This window comes from Ranitomeya variabilis, chromosome 2 (assembly GCF_051348905.1).
Source record: "Ranitomeya variabilis isolate aRanVar5 chromosome 2, aRanVar5.hap1, whole genome shotgun sequence".
Taxonomy (NCBI): Eukaryota; Metazoa; Chordata; class Amphibia; order Anura; family Dendrobatidae; genus Ranitomeya; species Ranitomeya variabilis.
Genome location: NC_135233.1, coordinates 934,766,969 through 934,794,129, shown reverse-complemented (window position 1 = coordinate 934,794,129; position 27,161 = coordinate 934,766,969).

Sequence of the window (27,161 nt, the reverse complement as noted above, 5' to 3'; positions counted from 1 at the left end):
CTTGGAAAAGGGACATATTCGTCCATCTTCGTCCCCTCTGGGAGCAGGTTTTTTTTTTGTGGCAAAAAAAGATGGTTCCCTGAGGCCTTGTATAGATTATCGCCTTCTGAATAAGATTACAGTCAAGTATCAGTATCCATTGCCATTATTGACTGATTTGTTTGCTCGCATTAAGGGGGCTAGGTGGTTCACTAAGATAGATCTTCGCGGTGCGTATAATCTGGTGCGGATAAAACAGGGTGATGAGTGGAAAACCGCATTTAATACGCCTGAGGGCCATTTTGAGTATTTGGTAATGCCTTTTGGACTCTCCAATGCTCCGTCAGTCTTTCAGTCCTTTATGCACAATATTTTCCGTGAATATCTGGATAAGTTTATGATTGTGTATTTGGATGATATTTTGGTGTTTTCTGATGACTGCGAGTCTCATGTTCTACAGGTCAGGAAGGTGTTTCAGGTTCTGCGGGCCAATTCTCTGTTTGTGAAGGGCTCAAAGTGTCTCTTCAGAGTCCAGAAGATTTCTTTTTTGGGGTACATTTTTTCTCCTTCTACTATTGAGATGGATCCCGTCAAGGTTCAGGCGATTTGTGACTGGACACAACCTACATCTGTTAAGAGCCTTCAGAAGTTCTTGGGGTTTGCTAATTTTTATCGTCGGTTCATTGCTAATTTTTCCAGTATTGTTAAACCTTTGACTGATTTGACTAAAAAGGGTGCTGATGTTGCTGATTGGTCTCCTGCGGCCGTGGAGGCCTTTCAGGAACTTAAGCGCCGGTTTTCTTCTGCTCCTGTGTTGTGTCAACCAGATGTTTCACTTCCTTTTCAGGTTGAGGTTGATGCTTCCGAGATTGGAGCGGGGGCGGTTTTGTCACAGAGAAGTTCTAATGGCTCGGTGATGAAGCCATGTGCATTCTTCTCTAGAAAATTCTCGCCCGCCGAGCGCAATTATGATGTGGGTAATCGGGAGCTTTTGGCCATGAAGTGGGCATTTGAGGAGTGGCGTCATTGGCTTGAGGGTGCTAAACATCGTGTGGTGGTCTTGACTGATCACAAGAATCTCATTTACCTTGTGTCATGTTCTCCATGGCCAGAGAACTAGCATAAGCCTCAATAGGAACAAGCTCTTGGAAGATGTAACTGTACTGACCATGAACTAAACCTACCGCATCATCTAGAAGTAGCCAGGTAGCATGTCCTACTTTTTATCCCTATATGCCCAGCGCCGGCCGGAGAACTAAATAATGCTAGCAGAGGGAAATATAAGACCTGACTCACCTCTAGAGAAATGCCCAAAAAGGAGACAGAAGCCCCCCACATATATTGGCGGTGATATGAGATGAAACAACAAACGCAGCAGGAAAATAGTTTTAGCAAATTTGAGGTCCGCTTTCTAGATAGCAGAAGACAGAAAGCATACTTTCATGGTCAGTAGAAAACCCTAACAAAACACATCCAGAAATTACTTTAGGACTCTGGCATTAACTCATAATACCAGAGTGGCAATTCCTGATCAACAAGAGCTTTCCAGACACAGTAACGAAACTGCAGCTGTGAACTGGAACCAAAATACAAAAACAAAACATGGACGAATGTCCAACTTATCTAGTAGATGTCTGGGAGCAGGAACAAGCACAGAGAGGCTTCTGATAACATTGTTGACCGGCAAGCATCTAACAGAGAAGCCAGGTTATATAGCGACACCCAGATCTAATCAGAACAGGTGAACAGGGAAGATGATGTCACAAGTTCAATTCCACCAGTAGCCACCGGGGGAGCCCAGAATCCAAATTCACAACAGTACCCCCCCCTCAAGGAGGGGGCACCGAACCCTCACCAGAACCACCAGGGCGATCAGGATGGGCCCTATGAAAGGCACGAACCAGATCAGAGGCATGAACATCAGATGCAGTGACCCAAGAATTATCCTCCTGGCCGTATCCCTTCCACTTGACCAGATACTGGAGTCTCCGTCTGGAAACACGGGAGTCTAGGATTTTTTCCACAACGTACTCCAACTCACCCTCAACCAACACCGGAGCAGGAGGCTCAACGGAAGGCACAACCGGTGCCTCATACCTGCGCAATAACGACCGATGAAAAACGTTATGAATAGAAAAGGATGCAGGGAGGTCCAAACGGAAGGAAACAGGGTTAAGAATCTCCAATATTTTATACGGACCGATGAACCGAGGCTTAAACTTAGGAGATGAGACCCTCATAGGGACAAAACGAGAAGACAACCACACCAAATCTCCAACACAAAGCCGAGGACCAACACGACGGTGACGGTTGGCAAAAAGCTGAGTCTTCTCCTGGGACAACTTTAAATTGTCCATCACCTGCCCCCAGATATGATGCAATCTCTCCACCACCGCATCCACTCCAGGACAATCCGAGGATTCCATCTGACCGGAGGAAAATCGAGGGTGGAACCCCGAATTACAGAAAAACGGGGACACCAAAGTGGCAGAGCTGGCCCGATTATTGAGGGCGAACTCCGCCAATGGCAAAAAAGCAACCCAATCATCCTGGTCAGCAGACACAAAACACCTCAGATATGTCTCCAGGGTCTGATTAGTCCGCTCGGTCTGGCCATTAGTCTGAGGGTGAAAAGCAGACGAAAAAGACAAATCTATGCCCATCCTAGCACAGAATGCCCGCCAAAATCTAGACACAAATTGGGTTCCTCTGTCAGAAACGATATTCTCAGGAATACCATGCAAACGAACAACATTTTGAAAAAACAGGGGCACCAACTCGGAAGAAGAAGGCAATTTGGGCAGGGGAACCAAATGGACCATCTTAGAAAAACGGTCACACACCACCCAGATGACAGACATCTTCTGAGAAACAGGCAGATCTGAAATAAAATCCATCGAGATGTGTGTCCAAGGCCTCTTAGGAATAGGCAAGGGCAACAATAATCCACTAGCCCGAGAACAACAAGGCTTGGCCCGAGCACAAACGTCACAAGACTGCACAAAGCCTCGCACATCTCGTGACAGGGAAGGCCACCAGAAGGATCTTGCCACCAAATCCCTGGTACCAAAAATTCCAGGATGACCTGCCAATGCAGAAGAATGTACCTCAGAGATGACTCTACTGGTCCAATCATCAGGAACAAACAACCTATCAGGCGGACAACGATCCGGTCTATCCGCCTGAAACTCCTGCAAGGCCCGCCGCAGGTCTGGAGAAACGGCTGACAAGATAACTCCCTCCTTAAGAATACCTGTGGGGTCAGAGTTGCCGGGTGAATCAGGCTCAAAACTCCTAGAAAGGGCATCCGCCTTAACATTCTTAGAACCCGGTAGGTACGATACCACAAAATTAAACCGAGAGAAAAATAATGACCAGCGCGCCTGTCTAGGATTCAGGCGCCTGGCGGTCTCAAGATAGATCAAATTTTTGTGGTCAGTCAATACCACCACCTGATGTCTGGACCCCTCGAGCCAATGGCGCCACTCCTCAAACGCCCACTTCATGGCCAAAAGCTCCCGATTCCCAACATCATAATTCCGCTCAGCGGGCGAAAATTTACGGGAAAAGAAGGCACAAGGCCTCATCACGGCGCAGTCAGAACTTTTCTGCGACAACACTGCCCCAGCCCCGATCTCAGAAGCGTCGACCTCAACCTGAAAAGGAAGAGTCACATCAGGCTGACGCAACACAGGGGCAGAAGAAAAACGGCACTTAAGCTCCTGAAAGGCCTCCACAGCATCAGGGGACCAATTAGCAACATCAGCACCCTGTCTAGTCAAATCGGTCAATGGCTTAACGACATCCGAAAAACCAGAAATAAATCGACGATAAAAGTTGGCAAAGCCCAAAAATTTCTGAAGACTTTTAAGAGAAGAGGGCTGCGTCCAATCACAAATAGCTTGAACCTTGACAGGATCCATCTCAATGGAAGAGGGAGAAAAAATATATCCCAAAAAGGAAATTCTCTGAACCCCAAAAACGCACTTAGAACCCTTGACACACAGAGAATTAGACCGCAAAACCTGAAAAACCCTCTTAACTTGCCGGACATGAGAGTCCCAATCATCCGAAAAAATCAGAATATCATCCAGATACACTATCATAAATTTATCCAAAAAATCGCGGAAAATATCATGCATAAAGGACTGGAAGACTGAAGGGGCATTAGAAAGACCAAAAGGCATCACCAAATACTCAAAGTGGCCCTCGGGCGTATTAAATGCGGTTTTCCACTCATCCCCCTGCCTGATCCGCACCAAATTATACGCCCCACGGAGATCAATCTTAGAGAACCACTTGGCCCCCTTTATGCGAGCAAACAAATCAGTCAGCAACGGCAATGGGTATTGATATTTAACCGTGATTTTATTCAAAAGCCGATAATCAATACATGGTCTCAAAGAGCCGTCTTTTTTTGACACAAAGAAAAAACCGGCTCCTAAGGGAGATGACGATGGACGAATATGTCCCTTTTCCAAGGACTCCTTTATATATTCTCGCATAGCAGTATGTTCAGGCACAGACAGATTAAATAAACGACCCTTTGGGTATTTACTACCCGGAATTAAATCTATAGCACAATCGCACTCACGGTGCGGAGGTAGCGAACCCAGCTTGGGTTCTTCAAAGACGTCACGATAATCAGACAGGAACTCAGGGATTTCAGAGGGAATAGATGATGAAATGGACACCAAAGGTACGTCCCCATGAGTCTCCTTACATCCCCAGCTCAACACAGACATAGCTCTCCAGTCAAGGACTGGGTTGTGAGACTGCAGCCATGGCAATCCTAGCACCAAATCATCATGTAGATTATACAGCACCAGAAAACGAATAGTCTCCTGGTGATCCGGATTAATACACATAGTCACTTGTGTCCAGTATTGTGGTTTATTATTAGCCAATGGGGTGGAGTCAATCCCCTTCAGAGGAATAAGAGTCTCCAAAGGCTCCAAATCATACCCACAACGATTGGCAAAGGACCAATCCATAAGACTCAAAGCGGCGCCAGAGTCGATATAGGCGTCCGTAGTAATAGATGACAAAGAGCAAATCAGGGTCACAGACAAAATAAATTTAGACTGTAAAGTGCCAATGGGAACGGATTTATCAAGCTTTTTAGTACGCTTAGAGCATGCTGATATAACATGAGTAGAATCCCCACAATAGAAACACAACCCATTTTTCCGTCTAAAATTCTGCCGCTCGCTTCTGGACAGAATTCTATCACACTGCATGTTTTCTGGCGTCTTCTCAGTGGACACCGCCAGATGGTGCACTGGTTTGCGCTCCCGCAGACGCCTATCGATCTGAATGGCCATTGTCATGGACTCATTCAGACTTGCAGGCACAGGGAACCCCACCATAACATCCTTAATGGCATCAGAAAGACCCTCTCTGAAAGTAGCCGCCAAGGCGCACTCATTCCACTGAGTAAGCACAGACCATTTACGGAATCTTTGGCAGTAAATTTCAGCTTCATCTTGCCCCTGCGATAGGGACATCAAAGTTTTTTCTGCCTGAAGTTCCAAATGAGGTTCCTCATAAAGCAAGCCCAAGGCCAGAAAAAACGCATCCACATTGCGCAACGCAGGATCCCCTGGTGCCAATGCAAAAGCCCAATCTTGAGGGTCGCCGCGGAGCAAGGAAATCACAATCCCAACCTGCTGTGCAGGGTCTCCAGCAGAACGAGATTTCAGGGACAAAAATAACTTACAATTATTTCTAAAATTCTGAAAGCTAGATCTATTCCCTGAGAAGAATTCCGGCAAAGGAATTCTCGGCTCTGATACCGGAGCATGAACAACAAAATCTTGCAAACTTTGTACTTTCGTGGCGAGATTATTCAAACCTGCAGTTACACTCTGTAGATCCATTATAGACAGGTGAACATAGAGCCATTCAAAGATTAGAAGGAGAGAGAAAAAAAAGAAAGACTGCAGCATAGACAGACTGGCAAGTGATCCAATTAAGAGCACACTAACTACTAGAGGAAAAAAAAAAAAAAAAAAAAAATTTTCAGCAGACTTCTTATTTCTCTCCTTTCTCAGCCAAGGATTTTAACCCTTTAGTGGGCCGGTCAAACTGTCATGTTCTCCATGGCCAGAGAACTAGCATAAGCCTCAATAGGAACAAGCTCTTGGAAGATGTAACTGTACTGACCATGAACTAAACCTACCGCATCATCTAGAAGTAGCCAGGTAGCATGTCCTACTTTTTATCCCTATATGCCCAGCGCCGGCCGGAGAACTAAATAATGCTAGCAGAGGGAAATATAAGACCTGACTCACCTCTAGAGAAATGCCCAAAAAGGAGACAGAAGCCCCCCACATATATTGGCGGTGATATGAGATGAAACAACAAACGCAGCAGGAAAATAGTTTTAGCAAATTTGAGGTCCGCTTTCTAGATAGCAGAAGACAGAAAGCATACTTTCATGGTCAGTAGAAAACCCTAACAAAACACATCCAGAAATTACTTTAGGACTCTGGCATTAACTCATAATACCAGAGTGGCAATTCCTGATCAACAAGAGCTTTCCAGACACAGTAACGAAACTGCAGCTGTGAACTGGAACCAAAATACAAAAACAAAACATGGACGAATGTCCAACTTATCTAGTAGATGTCTGGGAGCAGGAACAAGCACAGAGAGGCTTCTGATAACATTGTTGACCGGCAAGCATCTAACAGAGAAGCCAGGTTATATAGCGACACCCAGATCTAATCAGAACAGGTGAACAGGGAAGATGATGTCACAAGTTCAATTCCACCAGTAGCCACCGGGGGAGCCCAGAATCCAAATTCACAACACCTTGAGTCTGCCAGGCGTTTGAATCCTAGACAGGCTCGTTGGTCGTTGTTTTTTTCTCGTTTCAATTTCGTGGTTTCATACCTGCCAGGTTCAAAGAATGTGAAGGCAGATGCTCTTTCCAGGAGTTTTGTGCCTGACTCTCCTGGAGACTCTGGGCCTACTGGTATCCTTAGGGATGGGGTAATATTGTCCGCCGTATCCCCAGACTTGCGACGTGCATTGCAGGAGTTTCAGGTGGATAAACCGGATCGTTGTCCACCAGAAAGACTGTTTGTTCCGGATGATTGGACCAGTAGAGTCATCTCCGAGGTCCATTCTTCTATGTTGGCTGGTCATCCTGGAATATTTGGTACTAGAGACTTGGTGGCCAGGTCTTTTTGGTGGCCTTCCTTGTCTAGGGATGTGCGTACCTTTGTGCAGTCTTGTGAAGTGTGTGCTCGAGCTAAGCCTTGCTGTTCTCGGGCCAGTGGGTTGTTGTTATCCTTGCCCATCCCGAAGAGGCCTTGGACGCACATTTCCATGGATTTTATTTCTGATCTCCCGGTTTCACAGAAAATGTCCGTTATCTGGGTTGTGTGTGACCGCTTTTCTAAGATGGTTCATTTGGTGCCCTTGCCTAAGTTGCCTTCCTCCTCTGAGTTGGTCCCTTTATTTTTTCAGAACGTGGTTCGTTTGCATGGGATTCCGGAGAATATCGTTTCTGACAGGGGATCCCAGTTTGTGTCTAGATTTTGGCGGACGTTTTGTGCCAAGATGGGCATTGATTTGTCTTTCTCGTCTGCATTCCATCCTCAGACGAATGGCCAGACGGAGCGAACTAATCAGACCTTGGAAACTTATTTGAGGTGTTTTGTTTCTGCTGATCAAGATGACTGGGTTGCTTTTTTGCCACTGGCCGAATTTGCTCTTAATAATCGGGCTAGTTTGGCCACGTTGGTCTCTCCTTTTTTTTGTAATTCGGGGTTTCATCCTCGTTTTTCCTCTGGTCAGGTGGAGCCTTCGGATTGTCCTGGAGTGGACGTGGTGGTGGACAGGCTACATCAGATTTGGAATCAGGTGGTGGACAATTTGAAGTTATCTCAGGAGAAGACTCAGCAGTTTGCTAATCGCCGTCGCCGCGTGGGTCCCCGACTTCTTGTTGGGGATTTGGTGTGGTTGTCTTCTCGTTTTGTCCCTATGAAGGTCTCTTCTCCTAAGTTCAAGCCTCGGTTCATCGGTCCTTATAGGATCTCGGAGATTCTTAACCCTGTATCTTTTCGTTTGGATCTCCCAGCATCGTTTGCTATTCATAATGTGTTCCATCGGTCGTTGTTGCGGAGGTATGAGGTGCCCGTTGTTCCTTCGGTTGAGCCTCCTGCTCCGGTGCTGGTGGAGGGAGAATTGGAGTATGTTGTTGAGAAGATCTTGGATTCTCGTGTTTCCAGACGCAAACTCCAGTATTTGGTTAAGTGGAAGGGTTATGGTCAGGAGGATAATTCCTGGGTGGTCGCCTCCGATGTTCATGCGACTGATTTGGTCCGCGCCTTCCATAGAGCTCACCCTGATCGCCCTGGGGGTTCTCGTGAGGGTTCGGTGACCCCTCCTCAAGGGGGGGGTACTGTTGTGGATTCTGTTTGTGGGCTCCCTCTGGTGGTTACTGCTGGTACTGGGTGACTTTGGTGGGTTGCGGCCTTTGGTTTCCACCTGTCCATCAGTGGCTGGGTGTTTCCTATTTTACCTGGCCTTTCTGTCATTTCCCTTGCCGGCTATCAATGTATTCAGATGTGCTCTGTTTGGTTCCTGCCTACCTGCTCCCAGATCTTTCAGGATAAGCTAAGTGCTGATTTTCAGTTGTTTGGTTTTTTGTCCAGCTTGCTTATTATGTCTCTATGCTAGCTGGTAGCTCTAGTGGACTGAGGTTCTCCCCATGTGCCATGAGTTGGCACATGGGTTCTTGTAATCTCAGGATGGTTTTTTTGATTAGGGTTTTTTGCTGACCGCTCAGTCCCCTTTTGTATCGTTCTGCTTTCTAGTTTACAGCGGGCCTCAATTTGCTAAAACTATATATATCATCTCTATGTGTGTGCCTTCCTCTCATTTCACCATCAATACATGTGGGGGGCAACTATATCTTTTGGGGTTCATTCCGCTGGAGGCAAGTGAGGTCTTTATTTTCTCTGCAGTGCTAGTTAGCTCTTAGGCTGGTGCGTGGCGTCTAGAACCAACGTAGGCACGCTCCCTGGCTATCTCTAGTTGCGTTTGTCAGGCGTAGGGCAGCGGTCAGCCCAGGTTCCATCACCCTAGAGCTCGTCCGTAATATATTTGTACTTTGCTTGTCCTGTGCTATCCCTAGCCATTGGGATTCATGACATTCAGCATAGCGTGTTGCCGCTTTGCTGAGGCAGTGCTGCAGTGGTTCCAGCTTGTGACTAAGGTGGTCATTTCGGAGAAGGAGGCTGAAGAAGAGAAGGAGGATGAGGTGCAGAAGATGTAGACTGTGAGGGCAACCCTGATTGACCTAGGGCCCGCAATCCTCGGCGTCGAGAGGACGTGTTCCATCCCAAGGTCCGACTGGGTCCCGGCTTTACCATCTAGATGGCTCAATGGAAGCATTATTATCATGTAAGGGGCAAAGTGGTGGGCATTATTATGTGGGGCACTAAAAGGAGTGCTGTTATGCCAAACACCAGGTGCAGTAATAGGGTCACATATGGCAGCAGTGGCTCAGATGAGGCATTTGTGCAAGTTGGGAATAGATGGGGACGGTATGGGAAATACGAGATGTCAAATGTGTCTTTCCTGTAATCTCTACAGATGAATTGTGGCCGGAGAAGTTGCCTTGTCAGTCTGGGCCAAATGAAAAAGATGTGAAAAATGAACAACTCCATTAGTAAGAATGTCACCTGTGTAAATTACTATATATAAGACTGTTCTGTAGGGGTTAGGTTAGGTTAGGTTAGGTTAGGGGCCCACTCAGATATTTTGCCAGCCCTGAGCTGAACCCCCAGCTACACCTCTGTGTGGCGTTCATGATGATAGGAGTGGGATGACCTTAACAGTGTGCGAGGCAGGGCCAAACAGACCATTGGTGCAACTGTGCAGCCGTATAGAGGCCCAAGAAATATGGGGGTCCCCTTCCACCTAAAAAGCAGCAAGCAGCTTTTGTTGCAGACCCAAAGAGGGGATCATTTATGATTCTTGCACAGGGACCCTCTTCTGTCGGTCTCGGCCACTATGACAAGGTGTGCTGAATGATTTCCTATAGTCTCTGTGAGGGGGATTATCATTATGTACTTATAGCGGCTCTTGTGTACGCGGCTCCTATGTTATCATCCAGTTCTGAAGAGGAAGGGTAGCATATGACCAGCAGACAGTTCATTATGATTAGTAATGCCGCGCTTGGGTGATTTCTGTGTGACTTTATGTACAATATACCATGTCTGTGACGAGAATTCCCTGCTACTCTGGTATTACTCAGGAGAATAAGCAGAAAATGGCCATAACATGGATAAAACGTTAATGCAGATAACATTGATATTCTGTAATTAGTCATACCCTATGGGTAGTATACATGGAGTGTTGTCGAATTGTAGTCTGTGCCGCTACGGTGACAAATGCACAGACATTGTGTCTACATATCCATGTTGTCTAATTGTATTTGGGAGCTTGAAGGAGATGTCCCCTGGAGATTATATGGTTGCCAGGATTCATGTAAACCGGAGCGAGATGACCTTTCTGACTATGTGTCAGCCCTGCAGCTGAGTGCTAATCAGTGACCTTGCACCACACAGAGGAGCTGCTGAGGCAAGTTGGTTATGACTGCAATTCTCACACCGAGTACTAACCGCGGCAGGAAAACATTAGAGCTGCGCAGTTCCCAGTACAATGGATGCCCAATTCCAGTATTACTGAGTCATTGTGAATTTAAGAAGGAACTTCAAGTGTTATGTGACTAATGCACATCCGACAGTGCACTAGCAGCAGATCTGCAGCCTTTCACCCACGTGGACTGCCTATTTTTAACAAGTTAATAATATCCTAAAGCAGGGATGTACAATGTTTTCCGGTATGGCTGCCACATTGTCATATTAAACCAACCATCAGGCATATTTGAGACAATTATGGAACATAGAAAAATATGCCATAAATGTCTGATAGGTGTCTTTTCAATTTTGAGGCCTCTTAGAAGAATAGGGGGGTCTCCATCACCTTGATCCTCAGTTGCACTCCAGAGTAGAAGAGAGCATCTTGAATGAAGCGCTCTTCATTGTAGCTTATCTACATTTACTAAAAAAGATGAGCATTTCACTACACCCATAAACTGCAATGCAGATGCTGCATTCATCAACTTCTTTTTAGGATATGTGCACACAATTAATTTTTCAGGTGGGTCCGTTCTAATGCAGACATTTCTGCATCAAGACTGTGTCTCTTGGTACATAGTTACATAGTTATTAAGGTTGAAGGAAGACTTTAAGTCCATCTAGTTCAACCCATAGCCTAGCATGCCCTAACATGTTGATCCAGGGGAAGGCAAAAAAACCCCATGTGGTAAGAGTAAGCTCCATCATGGGGAAAAAAAATTCCTTCCCGACCCCACATACGGCAATCAGACTAGTTCCCTGGATCAACGCCTTATCAAGGAATCTAATATATATACCCTGTAATATTATACTTTTCCAGAAAGGTATCCAGTCCCCTCTTAAATTGAAGCAATGAGTCACTCATTACAACATCATACGGCAGAGAGTTCCATAGTCTCACTGCTCTTACAGTAAAGAATCCGCGTCTGTTATTATGCTTAAACCTTTTTTCCTCCAGACGTAGAGGATGCCCCCTTGTCCCTGTCACCGGTCTATGATTAAAAAGATCAGCAGAAAGGTCTTTGTACTGCCTCCTCATATATTTATACATTAACATAAGATCACCCCTTAGTCTTCGTTTTTCCAAACTAAATAGCCCCAAGTGTAATAACCTATCTTGGTATGGCAGACCCCCCAGTCCTCTAATAACCTTGGTTGCTCTTCTCTGCACCCGCTCCAGTTCAGCTATGTCTTTCTTATACACCGGAGACCAGAACTGTGCACAGTATTCTAAGTGTGGTCGCACTAGTGACTTGTATAGAGGTAAAATTATGTTCTCCTCTTGAGCATATATGCCTCTTTTAATGCATCCCATTATTTTATTTGCCTTTGTAGCAGCTGCCTGACACTGGCCACTGAATATGAGTTTGTCATCCACCCATACACCCAGGTCTTTTTCATTGACGGTTTTGCCCAGAGTTTTAGAATTAAGCACATAGTTATACATCTTATTACTTCTACCCAAGTGCATGACCTTACATTTATCCCCATTAAAGCTCATTTGCCATTTATCAGCCCAAGCTTCTAGCTTACATAAATCAGCCGGTAATATAAAATTGTCCTCCCCTGTATTGATTACCCTGCAGAGTTTAGTGTCATCTGCAAATATTGAAATTCTACTCTGAATGCCCCCTACAAGGTCATTAATAAATATGTTAAAAAGAAGAGGGCCCAATACTGACCCCTGTGGTACCCCACTACTAACCGTGACCCAGTCCGAGTGTGCTCCATTAATAACCACCCTTTGTTTCCTATCCCTGAGCCAACTCTCAACCCACATGCACATATTTTCCCCTATCCCCATTATTCTCATTTTATGTATCAACCTTTTGTGTGGCACCGTATCAAAAGCTTTTGAAAAGTCCATATACACTACATCTACTGGGTTCCCTTGGTCCAGACCGGAACTTACCTCTTCGTAGAAGCTGATCAAATTAGTCTGACATGGTAGGAAAAATGCTGCATAAAAAATGCATATTCTTGATGCATTTTAATGTGTTTTTCCCCCAATCATTAGAATGGGTGAAAAAGGCAAAAATGTTGTATTTATACACTGTATTTATATATATATATATATATATATATATATATATATATATATATATATATATATATATACACACACATACACCACACACACACGCACACACACATGTGCATCTCACAATATTAGAATATCATCAAAAAGTTCATTTATTTCAATTCTTCAATACAAAAAGTGAAACTCATGTATTAGAACGAGTCATTACGAATAAAGTGATGTATTTCAAGTGTTTATTTCTGTTAATGTTGATGATTATGGCTTACAGCCAATGAAAACCTAAAAGGAATTTTCTCAGTAAATTAGAATACTTTATAACACCAGCTTGAAAAAATGATTTTAACATGCACTCAATACTTGGTCGGGGCTCCTTTTGCATCAATTACCCATAATGTGGTGGTGCACCATCTTGTTTGTCAGGTCCGAGCATTCCTACATGAACAATTTCCTGGAAAGTGGATTGGTCGTGGTCAGCCAGTTGAATGGCCACCAAGGCCTCCTAATCTGACCCCCTTAGACTTTTATCTTTTGGGGTCATCTGAAGGCAATTGTTTATGCTGTGAAGATACGATATGCGCAGCATCTAAAACAATGGATACTGGAAGCCTGTGCTAGCATTTCCTCTGCGGTGTTGCTATCAGTGTGTCAAGAGTGGGAGAAGAGGGTTGCATTGACAATCCAACACAATGGGCAGCACTTTGAACACATTTTATAAGTGGTCATAAACTTGTAAATAACTCATGAAAGAATTAAGTTACATTAAAACCAAGAACACTATTGTTTTTCTTGTGAAATTCTCAATAAGTTTGATGTGTCACATGACCCTCTTCCCATTGAAAAAAATAAAGTTGGATCCAAAATGGCCGACTTCAAAATGGCCGCCATGGTCACCATCCATCTTGAAAAGTTTTCTCCCTCCCATATACAAATGTGCCACAAACAGAAAGTTGATATCACCAACCATTCCCATTTTATTTAGGTTTTATCCATATAAATGGCCCACCCTGTATATCTCCATCATGAGTGCTTGTTACTAAATGCTCCATGATGTATGTACTATTGAAAAAGTACTATCTTTGTACCTGTGCAATCACCTGCTAGAGCTAGAAGCTGTGTCTAGGGTTATGTTTACATTGCATTTTACCCTACTGTCAGTGTCTCTGTCGGTGCCTATGTCTGAAGCACTGTAAAAGTGGATTCAAAGGTTTACACTGACAGAGTCATTGACTTTAATGATGCAGACAAAGTCACTTTTTGCTGGGCCGGATATTATTTTCTCCAGTATCCACTTTTTTTAGGTGGGCTCCAAGCCAGAGGCAGGCATATAGCATACATATAGCATATAGCATACAGCTGCACCGAGGCCCAGTAGTGAAAGGGGGACCTTGTAGGACAGTAATACTGAGGGTAATCTGGCCTGTTGTTCAGAGCCCGAGGCTCTGGGGGGGCCCGTGGCCAGATTGCCCTCATCATATGCAGCAGACAGGGGGAAAATGGCAGCAGAACTAGAGGACTCAATCCTGCTTCCTGCCCATGGAACGCCCGCCAGGGCCGTGGGGTACTCGGTACCGGGTCCGGTTATCATTAAAGTGGTGGTCACGGTGGCAGCGACCCGGTCCGTGGCCCTGGGCGCCCAAGTAAAAGGGATAGCCTTTAAAGGGATTTGTAAACTAATAAAAAGTTTGTGACTCCACCTGTGCTACTCAATCAGGAGTGACCGACGCTGCTTAAAGGGTTTCTCTGGGGGTGACAGCACTGCAGCAAAGATGGTATCGTTTCCCACAGGTAAAGCTGGGTCCCCAGGGCTCCTGGTGTGTTTGGACAGAGATGGTGTGGTGCTGGAAATAAATGGAGGACACAAGGCTGCAGTCTCTTTACCTGGTTTACTGTTGGTAGACAGTCTTAGTCCAGGGTACCGGCAACAGGTGAAGGTGGAATTGAACCCCCTTTGTCAGGTCAGATTGAGAGCATTCCACTATGCGCTGAATGTTAGTCCCTTACTGCCTGCGGCTTCCTGACAAGGTCCTCTTTCTCTCCTGTCCTTGGACAGTACCTGCATGGTAGGCAACTCAAGCCGTTTCCTTGGGGTCTCTATCCACGGTGACTCCAGGCTCTAGATGTTGCTTTACCTCATGTGTAATGTGAACAAGTCACTTCCAATTTCCTGCCCTCCGGTTCTGCCATGGGACATGTAGTTCCACACAGCCTCGGGCTCCTGGAGCCCAGTTCCTGCGCTCTAGCTTAGAGGGAGCCCACTCGCAGCTCTCCTCTAGCTCCTGACTTCTCCTGTGCTCCTTCACTGTTCCTTGTCTGCACCAGACTAACTAACTCCTCCTCCAGGCCAGAATGTATATAATCTAGGGAAGTTCCCCTGAAAACAGGGTTCAGAGCTCCCCCCTCTGACCTGGAGCCAGAAAGTGGTGCACATAAGATTACCTGTCAAAGGGATCCTCCTCGCCTCCAGACACAGCACCACCCTCCCCGAGAGGAAGGCAATACCACTGTGGTACCTGAACTCCTGTGGTGCCACATCCGGAGCTTTGTCTGACACAGGCATGCGCAGATTGATGATGTCAGCATGCAGCGTGCGCCTGTGTCAGAGAGATAATTGCGATGAAGAAAGAAGCAACGATGCCTCAGGGGAATGGAAAGAGAAGTGAGGTTTTTTTTGTCTTTTTTCAATGCCCTAAGGAAAGGACAATGAGGGGGATTGCATATGTGGGAGAGGACAATGATGGGATATGTGGGAGAGGACAATGATGGGATGTGAGGGATAGAACAATGATGGGATGTGAGGGAGAGGACAGTTGTAGCGCCCCCACTGCCGCAGGGCCGAGGGGTACCCGGTACCGGGCCTCTGAGTCTCTGCTCTGGGGTTGTTACGGTGGCTAGGCCCGGTCCGTGACCCTGCTGGAGGGGCGCACAGTGATAGATATGACGGATGATGGTGGTGGTGAGGCGGTAGTGGTGCGGTGCAATAAATAACGAGGACACCAGGTTGCAGTCTCTTTACCTCTTTACTGAAGATCTCTGGGTCCTCAGTCTGGAGTCCGGATAACCAGGCTGCGCAAGTCCGGCCGGTCCAATGGCACCTCCAGAGTTCCCTTAACAGGTGGAAATCTGCGCTGTTATGGTTCTCAATGGCAAGAGAACATAGCCCAGCAAACATAAGAACTAGCTCTTGGAAGGATGGAAACTAAACTGACCATGAACTAAACCTGCCGCACAACTAACAGTAGCCGGGTAGCGTTGCCTGCGTTTTATCCCTAGACGCCCAGCGCCGGCCGGAGGACTAACTAATCCTGGCAGAGGAAAATATAGTCCTGGCTCACCTCTAGAGAAATTTCCCCGAAAGGCAGACAGAGGCCCCCACATATATTGGCGGTGATTTAGATGAAAATGACAAACGTAGTATGAAAATAGGTTTAGCAAAATTGAGGTCCGCTTACTAGATAGCAGAAGACAGAAAGGGCACTTTCATGGTCAGCTGAAAACCCTATCAAAACACCATCCTGAAATTACTTTAAGACTCTAGTATTAACTCATAACATCAGAGTGGCAATTTCAGATCACAAGAGCTTTCCAGACACAGAAACGAAACTACAGCTGTGAACTGGAACAAAATGCAAACACAAACGAGGACTAAAGTCCAACTTAGCTGGGAGTTGTCTAGCAGCAGGAACATGCACAGAAAGGCTTCTGATTACAATGTTGACCGGCATGGAAGTGACAGAGGAGCAAGGCTAAATAGCGACTCCCACATCCTGATGGAAACAGGTGAACAGAGGGGATGATGCACACCAGTTCAATTCCACCAGTGGCCACCGGGGGAGCCCAAAATCCAATTTCACAACAGTACCCCCCCCTCAAGGAGGGGGCACCGAACCCTCACCAGAACCACCAGGGCGATCAGGATGAGCCCTATGAAAGGCACGGACCAGATCGGAGGCATGAACATCAGAGGCAGTCACCCAAGAATTATCCTCCTGACCGTATCCCTTCCATTTGACCAGATACTGGAGTTTCCGTCTGGAAACACGGGAGTCCAAGATTTTTTCCACAACGTACTCCAACTCGCCCTCAACCAACACCGGAGCAGGAGGCTCAACGGAAGGCACAACCGGTACCTCATACCTGCGCAATAATGACCGATGAAAAACATTATGAATAGAAAAAGATGCAGGGAGGTCCAAACGGAAGGACACAGGGTTAAGAATCTCCAATATCTTGTACGGGCCGATGAACCGAGGCTTAAACTTAGGAGAAGAAACCCTCATAGGGACAAAACGAGAAGACAACCACACCAAGTCCCCAACACAAAGCCGAGGACCAACCCGACGCCGGCGGTTGGCAAAAAGCTGAGTCTTCTCCTGGGACAACTTCAAATTGTCCACTACCTGCCCCCAAATCTGATGCAACCTCTCCACCACAGCATCCACTCCAGGACAATCCGAAGATTCCACCTGACCAGAAGAAAATCGAGGATGAAATCCCGAATTACAGAAAAAAGGAGACACCAAGGTGGCAGAGCTGGCCCGATTATTGAGGGCAAACTCCGCTAAAGGCAAAAAAGCAACCCAATCATCCTGATCTGCAGACACAAAACACCTCAAATATGTCTCCAAGGTCTGATTCGTCCGCTCGGTCTGGCCATTAGTCTGAGGATGGAAAGCAGACGAGAAAGACAAATCTATGCCCATCCTAGCACAGAATGCTCGCCAAAATCTAGACACGAATTGGGTTCCTCTGTCAGAAACGATATTCTCCGGAATACCATGCAAACGGAACACATTTTGAAAAAACAGAGGAACCAACTCGGAAGAAGAAGGCAACTTAGGCAGGGGAACCAAATGGACCATCTTAGAGAAACGGTCACACACCACCCAGATGACAGACATCTTCTGAGAAACAGGAAGATCCGAAATAAAATCCATCGAGATGTGCGTCCAGGGCCTCTTCGGGATAGGCAAGGGCAACAACAATCCACTAGCCCGAGAACAACAAGGCTTGGCCCGAGCACAAACGTCACAAGACTGCACGAAGCCTCGCACATCTCGAGACAGGGAAGGCCACCAGAAGGACCTTGCCACCAAATCCCTGGTACCAAAGATTCCAGGATGACCTGCCAACGCAGAAGAATGAACCTCAGAAATGACTTTACTGGTCCAATCATCAGGAACAAACAGTCTACCAGGTGGGCAACGATCAGGTCTATCCGCCTGAAACTCCTGCAAGGCCCGCCGCAGGTCTGGAGACACGGCAGACAATATCACTCCATCCTTAAGGATACCTGTAGGTTCAGAATTACCAGGGGAGTCAGGCTCAAAACTCCTAGAAAGGGCATCCGCCTTAACATTCTTAGAACCCGGCAGGTAGGACACCACAAAATTAAACCGAGAGAAAAACAACGACCAGCGCGCCTGTCTAGGATTCAGGCGTCTGGCGGACTCAAGATAAATTAGATTTTTGTGGTCAGTCAATACCACCACCTGATGTCTAGCCCCCTCAAGCCAATGACGCCACTCCTCAAAAGCCCACTTCATGGCCAAAAGCTCCCGATTCCCAACATCATAATTCCGCTCGGCGGGCGAAAATTTACGCGAAAAAAAAGCACAAGGTCTCATCACGGAGCAATCGGAACTTCTCTGCGACAAAACCGCCCCAGCTCCGATTTCAGAAGCGTCAACCTCAACCTGAAAAGGAAGAGCAACATCAGGCTGACGCAACACAGGGGCGGAAGAAAAGCGGCGCTTAAGCTCCCGAAAGGCCTCCACAGCAGCAGGGGACCAATCAGCAACATCAGCACCCTTCTTAGTCAAATCAGTCAATGGTTTAACAACATCAGAAAAACCAGCAATAAATCGATGATAAAAGTTAGCAAAGCCCAAAAATTTCTGAAGACTCTTAAGAGAAGAGGGTTGCGTCCAATCACAAATAGCCTGAACCTTGACAGGATCCATCTCGATGGAAGAGGGGGAAAAAATATATCCCAAAAAGGAAATCTTTTGAACCCCAAAAACGCACTTAGAACCCTTCACACACAAGGAATTAGACCGCAAAACCTGAAAAACCCTCCTGACCTGCTGGACATGAGAGTCCCAGTCATCCGAAAAAATCAAAATATCATCCAGATACACAATCATAAATTTATCCAAATAATCACGGAAAATGTCATGCATAAAGGACTGAAAGACTGAAGGGGCATTTGAAAGACCAAAAGGCATCACCAAATACTCAAAGTGGCCCTCGGGCGTATTAAATGCGGTTTTCCACTCATCCCCCTGCTTAATTCGCACCAAATTATACGCCCCACGGAGATCTATCTTAGAGAACCACTTGGCCCCCTTTATGCGAGCAAACAAATCAGTCAGCAGTGGCAACGGATATTGATATTTAACCGTGATTTTATTCAAAAGCCGATAATCAATACACGGCCTCAAAGAGCCATCTTTCTTAGCCACAAAGAAAAAACCGGCTCCTAAGGGAGATGACGAAGGACGAATATGTCCCTTTTCCAAGGACTCCTTTATATATTCTCGCATAGCAGCATGTTCAGGCACAGACAGATTAAATAAACGACCCTTAGGGTATTTACTACCCGGAATCAAATCTATGGCACAATCGCACTCCCGGTGCGGAGGTAATGAACCAAGCTTAGGTTCTTCAAAAACGTCACGATATTCAGTCAAGAATTCAGGAATCTCAGAGGGAATAGATGATGAAATGGAAACCACAGGTACGTCCCCATGCGTCCCCTTACATCCCCAGCTTAACACAGACATAGCTTTCCAGTCAAGGACTGGGTTATGAGATTGCAGCCATGGCAATCCAAGCACCAACACATCATGTAGGTTATACAGCACAAGAAAGCGAATAATCTCCTGGTGATCCGGATTAATCCGCATAGTTACTTGTGTCCAGTATTGTGGTTTATTGCTAGCCAATGGGGTGGAGTCAATCCCCTTCAGGGGTATAGGAGTTTCAAGAGGCTCCAAATCATACCCACAGCGTTTGGCAAAGGACCAATCCATAAGACTCAAAGCGGCGCCAGAGTCGACATAGGCATCCGCGGTAATAGATGATAAAGAACAAATCAGGGTCACAGATAGAATAAACTTAGACTATAAAGTGCCAATTGAAACAGACTTATCAAGCTTCTTAGTACGCTTAGAGCATGCTGATATCACATGAGTTGAATCACCGCAATAGAAGCACAACCCATTTTTTCATCTAAAATTCTGCCGTTCACTTCTGGACAGAATTCTATCACATTGCATATTCTCTGGCGTCTTCTCAGTAGACACCGCCAAATGGTGCACAGGTTTGCGCTCCCGCAGACGCCTATCGATCTGGATAGCCATTGTCATGGACTCATTCAGACCCGCAGGCACAGGGAACCCCACCATAACATCCTTAATGGCATCAGAGAGACCCTCTCTGAAATTCGCCGCCAGGGCGCACTCATTCCACTGAGTAAGCACAGCCCATTTACGGAATTTCTGGCAGTATATTTCAGCTTCGTCTTGCCCCTGAGATAGGGACATCAAGGCCTTTTCCGCCTGAAGCTCTAACTGAGGTTCCTCATAAAGCAACCCCAAGGCCAGAAAAAACGCATCCACATTGAGCAACGCAGGATCCCCTGGAGCCAATGCAAAAGCCCAATCCTGAGGGTCGCCCCGGAGCAAGGAAATCACAATCCTGACCTGCTGAGCAGGATCTCCAGCAGAGCGAGATTTCAGGGACAAAAACAACTTGCAATTATTTTTGAAATTTTGAAAGCAAGATCTATTCCCCGAGAAAAATTCAGGCAAAGGAATTCTAGGTTCAGATATAGGAACATGAACAACAAAATCTTGTAAATTTTGAACTTTCGTGGTGAGATTATTAAAACCTGCAGCTAAACTCTGAATATCCATTTTAAACAGGTGAACACAGAGCCATTCCAGGATTAGAAGGAGAGAGAGAGAGAAAGGCTGCAATATAGGCAGACTTGCAAGAGATTCAATTACAAGCACACTCAGAACTGAAGGGAAAAAAAAAAAAAAATCTTCAGCAGACTTCTCTTTTCTCTCCTTTCTCTGTCAATTAATTTAACCCTTTTGTGGCCGGTCAAACTGTTATGGTTCTCAATGGCAAGAGAACATAGCCCAGCAAACATAAGAACTAGCTCTTGGAAGGATGGAAACTAAACTGACCATGAACTAAACCTGCCGCACAACTAACAGTAGCCGGGTAGCGTTGCCTGCGTTTTATCCCTAGACGCCCAGCGCCGGCCGGAGGACTAACTAATCCTGGCAGAGGAAAATATAGTCCTGGCTCACCTCTAGAGAAATTTCCCCGAAAGGCAGACAGAGGCCCCCACATATATTGGCGGTGATTTAGATGAAAATGACAAACGTAGTATGAAAATAGGTTTAGCAAAATTGAGGTCCGCTTACTAGATAGCAGAAGACAGAAAGGGCACTTTCATGGTCAGCTGAAAACCCTATCAAAACACCATCCTGAAATTACTTTAAGACTCTAGTATTAACTCATAACATCAGAGTGGCAATTTCAGATCACAAGAGCTTTCCAGACACAGAAACGAAACTACAGCTGTGAACTGGAACAAAATGCAAAAACAAACGAGGACTAAAGTCCAACTTAGCTGGGAGTTGTCTAGCAGCAGGAACATGCACAGAAAGGCTTCTGATTACAATGTTGACCGGCATGGAAGTGACAGAGGAGCAAGGCTAAATAGCGACTCCCACATCCTGATGGAAACAGGTGAACAGAGGGGATGATGCACACCAGTTCAATTCCACCAGTGGCCACCGGGGGAGCCCAAAATCCAATTTCACAACACTGCGCCTACCTCCTAGCGCTGTGTGTTGCGGTCCTTCCCTGCTGTGCTTACGGAAAGTCCCCACAACTGTTGTGTCCGTTTCTTAAGTTCCCTCACAACTCGATTAGATGATGTTCTGCTAATCCTCCGTCCCTCCCTGATGTTACGGTTGGAACGGCACCCATATGACGGGTAGGCTCGGAGCTCTTCCGGGACCCTAGAGTCGCCCCTCTCCACAAGTTGCCCCCCAAGACTGCATAGGTGATTTTGATGAGACAGCCCGCCTTTGACTGACTGTCCTGCCGTTGGTTTAGAGTATTGCTTGAAGCTAGATATTGTAATACTCCCTCGGCGTTCCGGCCGCCGGTTGTGCGCCTCAGTAGGATGTTGCCTCGGTCTTACAGCACGACCCCTACTGGTATTCTCCTTGTTGCTTTGATCTCATTTCTCACTCAGCACAATCTATCTCGCTTTCAATCCTTCCTTGGGTACCGCTGCTATACTGAGCAGGCACGGTCCCGTTACGTTCGCTCAAATTGCCAAGCCTGTGTCAGGATCCCACCCCTGACAGAGACCCTACCGAATCTTCTCCCGCAACACCCTCTGCCACAAGGTGTTGCCTGGTTCCAACCCAGTCAGCTTTCTGTCTAACTTCCTGCCTGACCCCCAGTTTTACCAGTGTGTGGAGAGTGGCCTAATGAATAGAACCCTTAGCTCCCCCTGGAGGCCCGGCGGTGAAATGTATTGGTGTCTGTGATACCTGATCAGATGAACTCCTTCAGTGCCATCAAGGTGTTGCCTGGTTCCAACCCAGTCAGCTTTCTGTCTAACTTCCTGCCTGACCCCCAGTTTTACCAGTGTGTGGAGAGTGGCCTAATGAATAGAACCCTTAGCTCCCCCTGGAGGCCCGGCGGTGAAATGTATTGGTGTCTGTGATACCTGATCAGATGAACTCCTTCAGTGCCATCAGAGCCTGTGGCGGAGCCACAGTACTGCAACGACCAGGACTCTGGGGCGCTGCACTCCCCCCCGGTTAAATCCAGTACTCCGGGACTGGGAAGAAAACAACAATACAGGTTAGCAAAAAGACATACAATTTTGTTGAGTGCAATAACAATAAGTATATTTAAACAGAGCTTCCCTTTATGGGAGGTGAGGACACTTGAACGTTACAAACATGGTTAATTATCATAGCAACATGCTATAAATAACTTTTCTTACCCAACCGGGTATTCTACTTTGTACAAATTCTTGAACAATAATTTAACATTGCCTTTAAGGATGTACACTCTGAATCCACTAAAGACCTTCTTATAATCACATTATAAGTAGTGTTGAGCATTCCGATACCGCAAGTATCGGGTATCGGCCGATACTTGCGGGTATCGGAATTCCGATACCGAGATCCGATACTTTTGTGGTATCGGGTATCGGTATCGAAACAACATTAATGTAATAATGTGTAAAATAAAGAATTAAAATAAAAAATATTGCTATACTCACCTCTCCGACGCAGCCTGGACCTCAGCGAGGGAACCGGCAGCGTTGTTTGCTTAAAATTTGCGCGTTTATTTCCTTACTTGAAGTCCCGGCTTGTGATTGGTCGCGTGCCGGCCATGTGGCCGCCACGCGACCAATCACAGCAAGCCGTGACGTAATTTTAGGTCCTTCAGGATTTTAAAATTACGTTCTGGCTTGTGATTGGTCGCGACGCGATGCGACCAATCACAAGCCATGACGTCACGGGAGGCAGGACAAGCGCGCATTTTAAAATGCGCGCGTGTCCAGCCTCCCGTGACGTCACGGCTTGTGATTGGTCGCGTCGCCCATGTGACCGCGACGCGACCAATCACAAAGCCGGAACGTAATTTTAAAATACTGAAGGACCTAAAATTACGTCACGGCTTGCTGTGATTGGTCGCGTCGCGGCCACATGGCCGGCACGCGACCAATCACAAGCCGGGACTTCAAGTAAGGAAATAAACGCGCAAATTTTAAGCAAACAACGCTGCCGGTTCCCTCGCTGAGGTCCAGGCTGCGTCGGAGAGGTGAGTATAGCAATATTTTTTATTTTAATTCTTTATTTTACACATTAATATGGTTCCCAGGGCCTGAAGGAGAGTTTCCTCTCCTTCAGACCCTGGGAACCATCAGGGATACCGTCCGATACATGAGTCCCATTGACTTGTATTGGTATCGGGTATCGGTATCGGATTGGATCCGATACTTTGCCGGTATCGGCCGATACTTTCCGATACCGATACTTTCAAGTATCGGACGGTATCGCTCAACACTAATTATAAGGCAATCTAACTTTTACATTCTCCTTCTTTAAATCTGCAGGACCGCCTGTCCTAACGGCACCAGACCTACTGCCTCTCCTTTCTTACAGGACCGCTCCTTTCAGCCCGAGCCTTCTGTCTTTTCAACTACTATACATAGTATAGAACATAACATTTCTTTCAGTTTAGGATCAATGAGCCATTTCTTCAAGGCTCCTAAGAGGACTCACTAACTAACCCCATACGGGTTCACTCTCTCTGTTCTCATCTTTCTATCAACATTATCAAACATTTTCCACAATTAACTTGTTAAATACACATAACTTTTTCATGCAAGCATCATCATTACTTTCTCTTTGTCAAGACATTATTGCTATCTTTCAGTCTTAAAGCAATACCATTCTTTAAATGCGACAAGTGAACATCCCCTTTAAAAGGGGACCAAGTCTCTATGAGGTAGCAGATCTTCTCAAGCTACCAGTCCGTACTCAACAAAGGCTCCGGTGCGGTATCTTCGCAAAGAGTCTCTTGTTAAGTAAAACCAGTAGGGAGCACCTTTAAGAAGGTGCAAACTATTTACAGAGAGTTTGTATCATGCACTGTTCATGATTGCGGCAGTTCTGGAAACTTGTGCAAAACTTAGGAAAACAAACAAAACAATAGGGATCCCGGGTCAACAAAGGGATCCCTTTAAGAGTTAACCCTAACGGGTTTAGCAGCAAAATAGCAGAGAAACAGTTAACTATTTACATTAATAAAGCATTTATGCTTACTCAATCTTCTTGTGCAGGGGACGGCCTTCTTCCAGGCCTCACCCGGCCAACGGGTCGCCTTGGGGTAGTAAGGACCGGTCCTGGCTCCAGCAGCGACAGGATCCCACGCCGGGATGCCCTCCTTGCTTGTGGGCGAGCGCGACCCAGAGGCACGCGGTGGACCCGGACCTCCTGAGACTCCTCGGGGGCTGGTTCCGGCATCTTCTCCGCAGAAGGCTCATCCTCCAGCGTTCCGGTAGCAGCCTGCAGGGCGACGCACCGCTGGACGCCCCGCGCTATCCAGCCGGTTCCACCCGCTTCCTTCCTCCACCGGGTGTAGGTCACGGTGTCGCCAGGCTCCAGGTCGGAGTCATACCTCCCTCCACAGGGCTCGACTTCCTCGCGGTCAACACGGATCTGTAGTGGCTCCCCGATCTCCTGGATAACTCCCCTTCCGTGTCGGGAGTTAAAGGATACCACCACGCCCCAGTGCGACGGTGGGGTTTCTTCCACACTGGTTAGATCAATCTGGGCCGCAGGCTGAGGCCTGCTCCGCCAGGCTGCCATTAGGTGCCGCAGGTGTTCTGCCTCTGGCAGGATCCTCAGGCCCTGCGCCCGCAGCGTACCTTCAGCCGCGGCTGGGTTGGGCGGAGCAGGGGACTGTCATGATCTCCATGGCCAGAGAACTAGCATAAGCCTCTATAGGAACAAGCTCTTGGAAGATGTAACTGTACTGACCATGAACTAAACCTACCGCATCATCTAGAAGTAGCCAGGTAGCATGTCCTACTTTTTATCCCTATATGCCCAGCGCCGGCCGGAGAACTAAATAATGCTAGCAGAGGGAAATATAAGACCTGACTCACCTCTAGAGAAATGCCCAAAAAGGAGACAGAGGCCCCCCACATATATTGGCGGTGATATGAGATGAAATAACAAACGCAGCAGGAAAATAGTTTTAGCAAATTTGAGGTCCGCTTTCTAGATAGCAGAAGACAGAAAGCATACTTTCATGGTCAGTAGAAAACCCTAACAAAACACATCCAGAAATTACTTTAGGACTCTGGCATTAACTCATAATACCAGAGTGGCAATTCCTGATCAACAAGAGCTTTCCAGACACAGTAACGAAACTGCAGCTGTGAACTGGAACCAAAATACAAAAACAAAACATGGACGAATGTCCAACTTATCTAGTAGATGTCTGGGAGCAGGAACAAGCACAGAGAGGCTTCTGATAACATTGTTGACCGGCAAGCATCTAAAGGCCCCGTCTCACTTAGCGATTTACCAACGATCACGACCAGCGATATGACCTGGCCGTGATCGTTGGTAAGTCGCTGTGTGGTCGCTGGGGAGCTGTCACACAGACCGCTCTCCCCAGCGACCAACGATCAGGGGAACGACTTCGGCATCGTTGAAACTGTCTTCAACGATGCCGAAGTCCCCCTGCAGCACCCGGGTAACCAGGGTAAACATCGGGTTACTAAGCGCAGGGCCGCGCTTAGTAACCCGATGTTTACCCTGGTTACAAAAAAAAACAAACAGTACATACTCGCCTTTCGGTGTCCAGGTCCCTTGCCGTCTGCTTCCTGCTCTGACTGAGCCGCCGTACTGTGAGAGCAGAGCGCAGCGGTGACGTCACTGCTGTGCTCTCACTTCTCACTGTACGGCCGGGAGTCAGTGAGAGCAGGAAGCAGACGGCAAGGGACCTGACGGACATCAGAAGGCGAGTATGTACTGTTTGTTTTTTTTTACATTTACGCTGGTAACCAGGGTAAACATCGGGTTACTAAGCGCGGCCCTGCGCTTAGTAACCCGATGTTTACCCTGGTTACCAGTGAAGACATCGCTGGATCGGTGTCACACACACCGATTCAGCAATGTCAGCGGGGCCTCAACGACCAAAAAAAGGTCCAGGCCATTCCGACACGACCAGCGATCTCGCAGCAGGGGCCTGATCGCTGGTACGTGTCACACATAGCGAGATCGCTATGGAGGTCGCTGTTGCGTCACAAAACTTGTGACTCAGCAGCGATCTCGCTAGCGATCTCGCTATGTGAGACGGGGCCTTAACAGAGAAGCCAGGTTATATAGCGACACCCAGATCTAATCAGAACAGGTGAACAGGGAAGATGATGTCACAAGTTCAATTCCACCAGTAGCCACCGGGGGAGCCCAGAATCCAAATTCACAACAGTACCCCCCCCTCAAGGAGGGGGCACCGAACCCTCACCAGAACCACCAGGGCGATCAGGATGGGCCCTATGAAAGGCACGAACCAGATCAGAGGCATGAACATCAGATGCAGTGACCCAAGAATTATCCTCCTGGCCGTATCCCTTCCACTTGACCAGATACTGGAGTCTCCGTCTGGAAACACGGGAGTCTAGGATTTTTTCCACAACGTACTCCAACTCACCCTCAACCAACACCGGAGCAGGAGGCTCAACGGAAGGCACAACCGGTGCCTCATACCTGCGCAATAACGACCGATGAAAAACGTTATGAATAGAAAAGGATGCAGGGAGGTCCAAACGGAAGGAAACAGGGTTAAGAATCTCCAATATTTTATACGGACCGATGAACCGAGGCTTAAACTTAGGAGATGAGACCCTCATAGGG